Here is a 10,724-nt window from a genome sequence, read left to right on the forward strand (position 1 = left end):
GTCTTAAGAGTCCCCCCAAAAAGAGTATTTTCAGCATTGATGTGGGTGTGGGTGGAAGAGAAAGCAGCAAGTGAGAGTCAGGGGCTTCTTGTGCCTGCAAAAGGCTTTGTCAGATAAAGTGGGTCACATTTTCCACATTTATTCTGCTTGTGTGATCAGCCTTCAGCTGCACAAACCTGGATGATGGTGGATGCCATTCTCAGGGGTCCTGGTCACAATCAAGAAGCACTGTCTGGGACCAGTGCTGGAACATGAGTAGAGAAAAAAGGAGGAAGGTGAAAGCCCTTTGGGTTTATTTGTCCTCCGAAAGCTTTGATGTTAACCTCAAATCCAGGTCAGCCTCATGAGACAGTGGATGATCTAAACGTAATTTATCTGGAACATAATATCCATAACAATTCTCCAGAAAGCTTTGCCTGCTGTTTGGGCTTCAGGTTGCCAAGACCTCCTGCTTCTGGTGAAGTCCTGGGAACTCCTAAAGCTGGTGTGACACCTCCTTCTCCTCCACTCCAGTGTTTTGTGTCCTATGTGAGCTGCATTGTCACATATTGTCAGCCTGTCACAGTTTGGGTCTGTTTCCTTAAGCTCCATGAATTAAAGGCCCCAATTTCATTTAAGAGTGACTGGAGGAGTTTCTGTCATAGAGAAATCAGTGTTGTACCATCCTGGTCAGCACACCCATGGACAGCAAAGCTGAGACATTAAATAAAACCATGTCTGGAAAGCATTTCCTAAATTAAAGAAACACAGCATAGTAACCCATGCTGAAGGAAGCTTTTTGGATCCAAATCAGGACGACACAGATGATAGAGCAAAGATGTTTTTTAGGTGCAGATCTACAAGTGGCCCTGCATGCACAGACCCCTTTCCTCTCTTTGGGATGGCTATTATTAGCACAGTGTACAACCAGCCCAAATTCAAGTGGTGTGTGGGTCTGTTTGGTTACTGAAGAGCTATTTGGCAACTCTGGGTGAATGCCCTTGAATAATCCTGCTGGCACTGGATGTTGGAGAGCTTGAGGCTTTAGAAACTTTTGGATCAAATTTACTCTTGTTAAATAAACAATGAATATTGATTAGATCATATGACAACCCAACAGAACACTCTTTCAAATACCACAGTTCTCCAGAGTTCATGTTTATGTATTTATATTCTCAAAATACCTCGAAATGGTTGCTTTGGTGCAAGACATGCTAGATCTTTTACTCATGAAGCTCTATATACTTTATATGCATGGACCTGTGCACACAGATAGGAGGATTTTCAAGGCTGCTTAAAGGATTTGGATACTCACTTTGTTTGTTTGAATTGGAGACCTGAATCCCTTAGGCAGAATTGAAAATCTTAGCCATAATTCTTTGCTTATCTTAGTATATTGGGGTAAGACTTTTTCCATGTTAAAATAATTTCTAACGGCTCTTTTCTTGCTGTTATGAAATAAAAATATATTTAAATGGAATTTTAAGCAGCATTTGTTTTTCTAGGCATATTAGTTTATTTTGCTCATTTGCTGTTTTGTTTACTGAGGAAGCTCTTAAATCACAGTCTGTTTATATTTTGTACCGAGCAGAGTAGCAAAGGGTTTGTCTGGACTGAACCTACACATCTATAACGGCCTTTTATTATCATTATTTGTACAGCTTCAGTGTCCTGGAAAGGTTTTCTCATCTTAAATCTCCCAGCAGTACGGTTACGTATCCGGCCTCGGATGTATGTCAGGAGAACACCATATGGCCCTGCCAAGTGCAACAGCCGCGCACGCAGGAGCGGGTCTGCAGCGGTGGGAACGGAGCGCGGAGTGAAATCTGTAAACACAGCGGAGTAGGTGAAAGGCTGCCCGTGCTCTGTTTACAGGCGTGCCGAGCGGGAAGCTCTCATGTTGCACAGGCAGTTCTGTCGGGGCAGGAAGAGGAAAGCACAGCCTGTCTCGGCGCTGCTTCCCAAGGCGGCTTGTTGCGCCACTCTCCGTGTCTGGCAAGGTGCTGCCTGAAGCCCGGGGGAGCCGCAGGATGCTCCATCCACGCCAGTGCCCTCACCGCTGCCCTGCTGCGAGCGAAGCCCCGGCCCGCGCCTCGGGGGAGCCAGTGCCAGCAGTGGAGCGGCCGTGGGCAGTGGACACCAGGCTCCTCCACTGCCAGCGGGGCTACCCGGCACCGCTCCGGGCTGCGCAGGGTGAGTGCTGCCTTCTGAGCTGCCTGGACGGTGGAGATGAGCTGTGCACTGCAGAGTGCTGGAGCAAGCCCAAGTGTGGCGAAAACCAGCCCGTGCCCAGACCTGGATCTTGTTGCCAGTCTTTTGGATGGCACTCTGTTGGGTTTGACTTCTAGTTTAGGGCAACATTTTCCTGTTTCACTCCCACCACGGAGAGGATTTCCTTGGAAGTAAAACGTTGAAATGAACAGAACTTACGAATTTGCTTATTCTCACTCAGAGTGAGCAAAGGACTGGCTGTCCTTTAGGAACACACAAAAGAAGATGCAACTCAATAGTTTTAGACCAGTTTTTAAACATTACTTTGCCTTATCTGTAGACTTTGAAATCCATGGACCTCAGATTTTGGGTTGCTTGTAAGTAAGCTGCACTTGCTTGGAGCAGGTGTTCTGTTTAAAAAATACTCACTTGTCCCTAGCAGTTTATCAAAGGTGCTTTCTCCCCATTTCCTCTCCAGCTCCAAGAACGAGAGCTGACAGTTAAGACCAAGCCCTGGAAGGACCACATGCCCTCCAGCTGTGCCTGTGACCAAAAGGGCTGAGAACTGCCATGGAGCACCAGCACCTTCTCCTGCACTCCTTTTTGGTTTTTTAATTGTAGCCTGGCTCATGGTCCTGGTGACACTCAGCAGGGGAACCTGTGGCTATCCCTGATGTCTGTGGTCCCTGCCATGTGTGTAATCCCCTCTGCAGGCTTGCTCTGCCAGGTTCAGGGTGTGCCCCCTTTGCACACTTGCAGACACATTCTGGTTTGACTCTGGTTGAACAGGAGTGGCCACAGAGCAGGCTGGAGGCATCAGCCCCAACCCCAGGGCTCTGCTCTCTCTGTGCCTGCAGCAGGAGCAGCCCCATGTTCTGCCGGGGGCATGAGGATGGCCAGCAGCTCCTCTCTGCTCTGGGAGAGAGGACTGAAAGCACCTACAGCACATGCAGGGAGTGACAGCTCATGGCTGCATCCATCATCCTTCGGTTACTCATCTACAACTCATGCCAGCTTGGGAGAGGCCTGAGAGATGTTGAGAAACACACTGAGTGCCAGTAGCTGGGTGTGCGAGCTGCTCATCGTGCCTTGGGTGGGGATAAGTTGCTTGCGGACAAGGAGCCATGAATGGACGCTGACCTTTGCCTGCACAGGGACCCAGCCGGGGGGTGGATGGTCACCCAGGGGCTGCACAGGGCCTGATAAACAGCACAAGCCAAGACCAAAATATCATCATTGGACCAAGACCTGTGTGCGAGGCATGTGAAGAGCAGGTGCATAGACTGTGAAGGTATAAAACCTTGGGGAACTCTTTCTTGGGGGTCCCTTTCCAGAGGCACCTGCTCAAGCTGTCGTTGCTGTACCATAATTAATATTCTTAAAGGAACCAGATGTTCGAAATTCTGCTATGAGAAAGCCAGGGTGGGGATGGCGACTGAGTGAGTGGTGTGTGTATGGAGTCAAGTGGAGCACCTGTCAGTTCACTGGAGCTGCCCAGTTTGGGATGATGTGAGCCGGACTCCTAGAGTGGCTCCCAAATGGACAGAAGCTTCCTTAAGAGTGAGACAGGCATACTACCATGTCATCCTCCTCCTTTGCTGTTTTTCCATGGGCACAGGACAGCCTTTGAACCATACAAAAGGACCTTTTAGACACCTGTTGTGAAATCCCATGATCATTGGTTTTAAAACATCCAACAGAAGCTACAATCATTTAATAATAAGCTGTCTGTTCATCCAGTCCTGCCATTTGTAGACAGGATAGATACTCTGTGTGAATTACAGCCTAGAAACCAAGCCAAACACTGTGCTTCCATCTGGAGCTTTACAGTTCTCCTAGTGCTTTTTTTCTGCACTAGGCTTCCTTGCCCAGTTTGCTCAACTGGGCAAGGGAACCTTGTACAGAAACTGGAGTTTTTTGGAAAAAAAAATCAATCTACTTAATTCTGAAACAATGCCTTTTGACTAGCCCTCAGGGCCTTCAGCTGGTTTGAGTGTAGCTCATTCCAGACCATGATGCTTTATATGTTATGGTGCATGTCCTCAGCTTCACCTTTCCATTGTGCACCTTTTCTGAGGTGCTTCTGAACCCTGCTTCTGAGACTTGCAATCATTCATTTGGAATTCAAAATGAAACAAACCACCTTAAATCTCATTTATGTGTGAAGCTAGGAACTGTACTGGGTAAGGAAACCACTTTTGGTTTATTGAGTACCCTGGGGACATGCTGCAGAAAGCCCAGGATGCTGGGTGTGTAAAACATACACAGTGTGTAAATAGAAGCTTACAAGACAACGTTTTAAGGTGAAATTGTTGCAGTATGAGACAAACCCCAGAAGCTTGAAGGGACAATGTCAGTCTAAGTTTGGGGGATTGTTAGCATTCTCTGGAGAGGCAAAAGAAGGTCACAGAAAGAAAATGTGATTGTATGGAAACAGACAGGTGGAGCTGCACCCTGTTCAGGCCCAGAGCAGCACGTTGGGCAGACAGGCTCAGTCTGTGGCACAGGGAGGCTGCACCAGCTCCTAGGAAACCCAGTACTGCTGGGGGACAGGGGGCTGTAATGAACTGCAGAGGGCTGTGGTGTGACAGGGTGTGACAGTGGCACCATATCCCCTCTCTCCTCTCCCTGCTAGCTGTGTCACATCCAGAGTGGTCTCCTGCCCTGTCCTGGCAGGTGCAAGGCTCTGGCTGGCAGATGTGGAGGATGCTGGTGCCTTGGCAGCCAGCACAGCCTTGGCTGTAGCTGCAGTGCTGGCCCTGGCGTGGCATGCAGGCTGTCTGCATTCCTGCACCAGGGGCTTGCAGCCACCATCTCATCCCGAGTGCATTAGTCCTGTGTGAGTGCACAGTAGGGCACTTGGCATGTGAGACAGAGGCCTCTCCTCTGAAACTTCTCTAATTCTGGCGTCCTCCAGGGTTTTGCACTGCAGCAGGACTCATCCTGCACAAGATACATCCAACATAACCAGTCTGCTGGTTTAACAGGTTTGACGCCAAAGAAACTCCCTGCTCTGAGCTGGAGGGGTTACCTCGTGGTTGCCAGAGACTGCTTGGCCCAGGAGCAGCTTTGTGTGCTATGTCAAGCTAGTGCCTGGAGCCACAGCTCAATTTGCCTGCAGCCAGGTGAGAGGCACCCTGAGAAAGTCACCCAGAGCACCAAGATCTGGAGCCAGATCTATGTGTGAGCCGTGGGCTGCAGGCTGCCTGCCATTTCATTGCCAGGGTGCAGGTGACTCCCCTTGTCTCGACTTACCAACTTTAGGGTTTGAGGTGGCTGGACCCCACAGAAATCCCCAAGCAGGTGGCATTCTCCAAGGCCTTAGGCTCAGGGGACAGCAGCTGCACACCAGCCATGCAGGCAGAGCAGCAGTGGCCCAATGGAGATGGCTGGGAGTGGATGCCTGCCATGGGTGCAGTGGGGCTGGGGCTGTGCACTGCCTGCTGCTGCTGGAGCAGGGCTCCAACCCTTTGGCAGCACCAGCAATGGGAGAGCCCCTGCTCCAGGGAGATTGCAAAATGGATTTGGCAGAAGCAGAAGCACAGCATGCGAAATGTGCTAAGCTAAACCAGCTTTGCTTTGTGGATTGTTTTCTTTTCTCACAAGCCACCAAACAAACACCACTTTGGAGCCTGAACAGAAGCTGGGAATCCCTCTTCTGTTTCTGCCTTTCCCCCGCTTGTCCATTCCCCACTTGTCCAGCCCCTCGCAAGGTCCCACAGGGCCCCCACAGCCACTGCAGCAGCCCCGCAGAAAAACGCATTGTGGCTCCGTGGGACTCGGCTCGAGGGTCCCAAGGGATGAAGGGCTGGGACTGTCAGGGAAACAGCAGCTGAGCCAGTGGCCGCAGCCTGGCACGCAGGAGAATGAGTGGTTCTCCCTTTGGGCTGCCCATGCAGTACAGACTTCCTAAAGCCATCTAGAGGGTGTTTTAAGAGCAAATATTGCAAAGCATTGCCTGGCCTTCATCTAGCTAGCAGGGGGAAAAAAATACCCTGGAAAGCTATTCTGGTCTCGCATGAGTCTCAAGTGGAAAATTTCAGCTGAACTGATTTCAGCTGGCGGGGTTAAGGGAGGTGAGGCCCAGCTGCTGCTGGCTCTGCAGCACGGACGGACGGACAGACGGCTCCGCAGGAGCCCGTGCCTGCCACGCGGGCAGGGCTGGGTCTGGCAGCGGCTCCGCTGGGCAGAAAGGCAACCTGAGCCCAGGCAGCGCAGGGGTGGGGATGCTGAGATGCTGGGATGCAGGCTTCGAACGGCGTAGCCGCTGCCGCCGCCGTCATCCCTCCCCGCCCGGGAATAAACTGCCCCAACTCTCCGGGGCTGCGGGCGGCATTCCCGCCCTGTCCCCGTGTCCCGGCCGCGGTCACTCCCCTCGGTGCCGCCCATGGAGGGGGCGCAGGCAGGGACGCTGGGTGTGCCGGCTGGCGGGGCCAGTCCCGGTCCTGCAGGAAGAACATGGGGCATCTCACCAGCCCTGCTGAGGGCTCGGTCTTTGAGCACCGGCCTTGAAACCGTGCCGGGGGAGTCGCCTCGGGCCAGGGGCCGCGGCCTGGAGGCGGCGGGGGCGAGCGCCTCGCGGTCAAGCCCAGCTGGAGAAGGCGGGGTCATCATCCTTCCCCTCAGCGCCCATAGCCCGGCATCATGCACTTTAGAACCTAGAGCGGGCTGGGAACTTGCTGTTCAGGTGTTCATTGTTGATAAATAGAAGTAACTTGTTGAAATCACAGCTTTTAATGGGAATGTTCGTATGTGCGGGGGAGACCGAGTCCCCTGGTCCTGTGTCCTGGAGTGTCTCGCACCTTTCCATCCTACCTGGTGCTAGCCCGGGTAGGTTAGTCCCCATCCTCACATGGAACAAGGTTTTGGATCATCAGACAACTCAAAAAAAAAATGGATTTTCCAGCCATCCCTACCCACAGCACCTGCCGGCACAGCTCCAGCCGTGTGGGCCAGCAGCGCTCAGGAAAGGGGATTTGTGATCCCGTGTCACTGGGTAATTCTGTGGGGAAGAGGGCTCGGGAGGTCTTAGGTTCAGCCATTAGGTCAGACCAGGCTGCCCAGGTTCCTCCCGTTTGGGCCGGGAAAGCCTGCGGGAAAAGATCCCGACAGCCTGTCTGGGCAGCCTTTGGCAGTGCCTATCGCGTGCAGACGGCTTTCCCCGCCCGCACTTCCAGCGGCATTTAAGGAGTGCGTCGGAGCGTGACGCGGCTGCCGGGAGCGTGCGGCGGGCGGCTGTGTGTTCCCGGCGCGCCCAGCCCGGCGCCGCCGGGACACGGGAGCGCCCGGGCACGGCCCCGGCCGGAGCGGGGCCCGGCTTCTCCCCGGCCGCCAGCGGCTCCGGGCGGGCGCTGGAGCTCCCTGCTGGCCGCAGCTCCCGCGCCGCCGGGACCGGCCCCGCTGCCACAGCCCCAGCGGGGACTGTTCCTTCTTCCTGAGAAAGCGAGAGGGGCCGGGACGGCGCCACCAAGGTGCCCCAAGGGCGCTGCTTCAGGAGCTGCTTCCGAGGGGCGATATTCGCACTGGGGCTCGCTGGGTATTGCAGGTACCAAAGGGGAGGCCCTGGGAGGAGGGTGTCCACCGTGGAGCCCAGCACCGCTGCACAGAACATCCCTCGGCCACCCCGGCTGCAGCATGCGACTGACAAGTGACCTGCAGTGCACAGCTCCTCTCTGCTTCATCACCTTCACCCCGGGGATTTCCATTGGAATGGTGTAATAAATTTCTGACACAAAGCTGAGGGGCTTAAGGGCACGAAGAATGGAATTCAGAGACCGGGCAGTTGAGCAAAAGATACAGTCAGGCTCAAAATGCAAATTCTTGGGCCCAAATTCTCTCCCAATTCAGTATTTGACTGATTTGAAGGAGTTGCTCCGTATTGACAGAGGTGGTGGTACACGATGCACATCTGACAGACTGGGCTCTGCACTACTGCCCACTGCACCATTCAAGCATTTCAAGAGAACATTAAAATAAAGGATTATATTTAACAGAACTTATGGGAAGCAGCCAGTTGAAGACAGGGGGACCAGTCCGTGCTGCCACATCCAAACTTAGCCTGACAAACACAATTAGCTTTGTCCTATGAGCCAAGAGGGTAATTTGTTAATGCTCCTAATTCAGCTTAAAGACTATGCAGTTGCAAAAAGATGAAAACGTAAAGGCAAAAAAGCTTGCAAATAACACTAACAAAGCTTGTTACTTCCAGCGTAAGGACTGCAATAGGAAGGGTCCCCACCCTTCCCACTTCTGTGAAAGGAACTTAGGGAATAGCCCTGGAGTCCTGGTTTACAGAGATCACCTGCCGTTCCTTGGCAGCCCCTCTGCCAGTGCCAGACACCCTCATTCCCCGCAGCAGTGGATCCAACAGATCATGCTTTTCCCTAAAGCTCAGGGCAAGTGATGCACCTGACTCTCATGTAGTAAAGCAGGAACGAGCAGTAAATTGGTGTAGTGAGTTACATGCTACTACTTCAAATTTTCATAAAGGGATGAAATAAGAGCTCAGAGAGCCAGCAAGTCTGCAGTCAGTGCAGTACTTCCAGCAAAAGGAAAAATCAGGTGTGTAACATCTGACACCCTCCTGCAGTACACGTGTGCCAGTCACAGATATTTTCTCCTTCAGCTAAACCATCTTTGAAACAGACCCTGCTCCTTCTCCTGGCAGCAGTCAGCTGGCACTGCCATCACTCACTGAGCCCCTCCTAAGGGCAGGCACTGCCACCCTTGCTGGCATCCAGGCTGTGTCTTAGGGCTACATTTGCTTTCCAGCCCTTGCCCAAGGCCTTCACAAAGCCCTGAGAGCATTCTCTCATCTCTCCTCACAGAAGAGGAGACTCGCAAGTACAGTCCTGGTTCATCAGCAAGAGCAATCTGGACCAGAAAAAGGGCAGTTGCCTGGCAGTCAAGGATTAAAAGCTGTTTTCTAGCTCAACTGTTTTTGTGGGGGGATGGTTTTTCTGGTTGGGTGGGTTTTTTTTTAGTTTGGTTTTAGGTGTTTTGGGATATTTTTTGACTAAAAAATAACCTAAGGGTTCAAACCTGAGACATAGAAAACTCCACACACCCCTCCCCATTCCCATGTTCCCCCCAAAAAAGCAGAAACAAGAGTACATAGGAAGCAGCAAAATATCCAGTGGTGGATCCAGGGCACCCACTTTTATTCTGATCCAATGTAAGCCAGTTGTGCAGCTGCTTGGGCACACAATGAAAAGTTGGAACCATTTTCTCCCGCTCCTAAGAAGTAACTGGCAACTCCAGTACCACAGCCTTGCCTGGGCCCACAGCCCTGGATCTTCCTCAGGAAATGGAATGCAGGCTGCAGGGCTGGACCAGGGAAGCATTCAGGCCAAAGCAGGCGGGGCTGTTTGCCATGCACGACCATCACATCACACAGTGAAGCACCGTCTGCAGGTCTGTCAGACAGCCCTGCTCCTGCCACAGCCTCGGCAAGCAAGAGGGGCTGAAGTTGTCTAGTGAGCACAACAGTGCTACATCACTTCCAAGTACTCTAAAGAAATCATCCAGCTTTCAGATTTTGTAAAAATTCTGAACTGCAGTTACAACATGAACAGTAGCACGTAGCAAATCAAACTGAAATACATACTGTGTTCAGAATCCAGGTTGGCTTTAATGGCACACTGTCGTCAAGTACAGCGAATATTTCTGCCCTGACTACTGCTGCACTTATAAATTGTTTCCTACTTATCTGTAGGTTAACATAAAACAACTCATAAAGACTGTATGACAGAATGCTGCTGGTTTATCTAACCTTAGGCAACCATAGCTGCATTTAGTCAAAAACCACACAGCAGCCTGTCTTGTCTAGAAAGACCTCAACAGGTAAACTGAAGTGCTTATCACTGCTCGACATAGGTCAGCTAGTAACTTCAGGGAAAAAAAAAACCAAAACAAAACAGAAAACCAAAACCAAACCAAAACACAGGGTTTTCCCCTATCATTTACTCCCTTTCCACATCCACATTTAATTACAGTAGTAAGTTTGCCTTAGACTGCATCTCCAAAGCATAAGTCATTTTGTATCTCCTAACTGGCCTGTAAAACTGTTCTGACAAATCCAAACTGAGAATTAACTTTTACTTTAAAGTTCATTAAGTTTCATAAAATCTTTGCTTTACAGAGTCAGAAAATAAAATTTCCTACCAGCTGGCACTCATGTAAAATACACTTGCAGCCAAAGGGTATACATTTCACCTCCAACTAAAGGGTTTTAGAAGTCCCTTTGTCTGTAGGATCCAGACCTCAGTGCATCACTCAAAACCCTAAAACCTCCTTCTCCTCCCTTCCCTCAGTTTTCAGAAGGGAAAGTTTAACTGAGAAAGCAATAAGCAAAGGACCTTGAAGAAATTGAGAGACTGCAGAAACACAATAAAGAAATGCTCTGACCAGATCAGGCAGTTCATTAGTCAATGCACAAGTACTTGCAGCAGTCTGATTTACCTTTACATTATGGATACAGCTAAATTAAGTCCAGTGCAAGAGTTCATTTGAGGTTTCTGTAGTCTTGTGCAGCC

The sequence above is a fragment of the Sylvia atricapilla genome, chromosome 1 (genome assembly GCF_009819655.1).
Source record: "Sylvia atricapilla isolate bSylAtr1 chromosome 1, bSylAtr1.pri, whole genome shotgun sequence".
Taxonomy (NCBI): Eukaryota; Metazoa; Chordata; class Aves; order Passeriformes; family Sylviidae; genus Sylvia; species Sylvia atricapilla.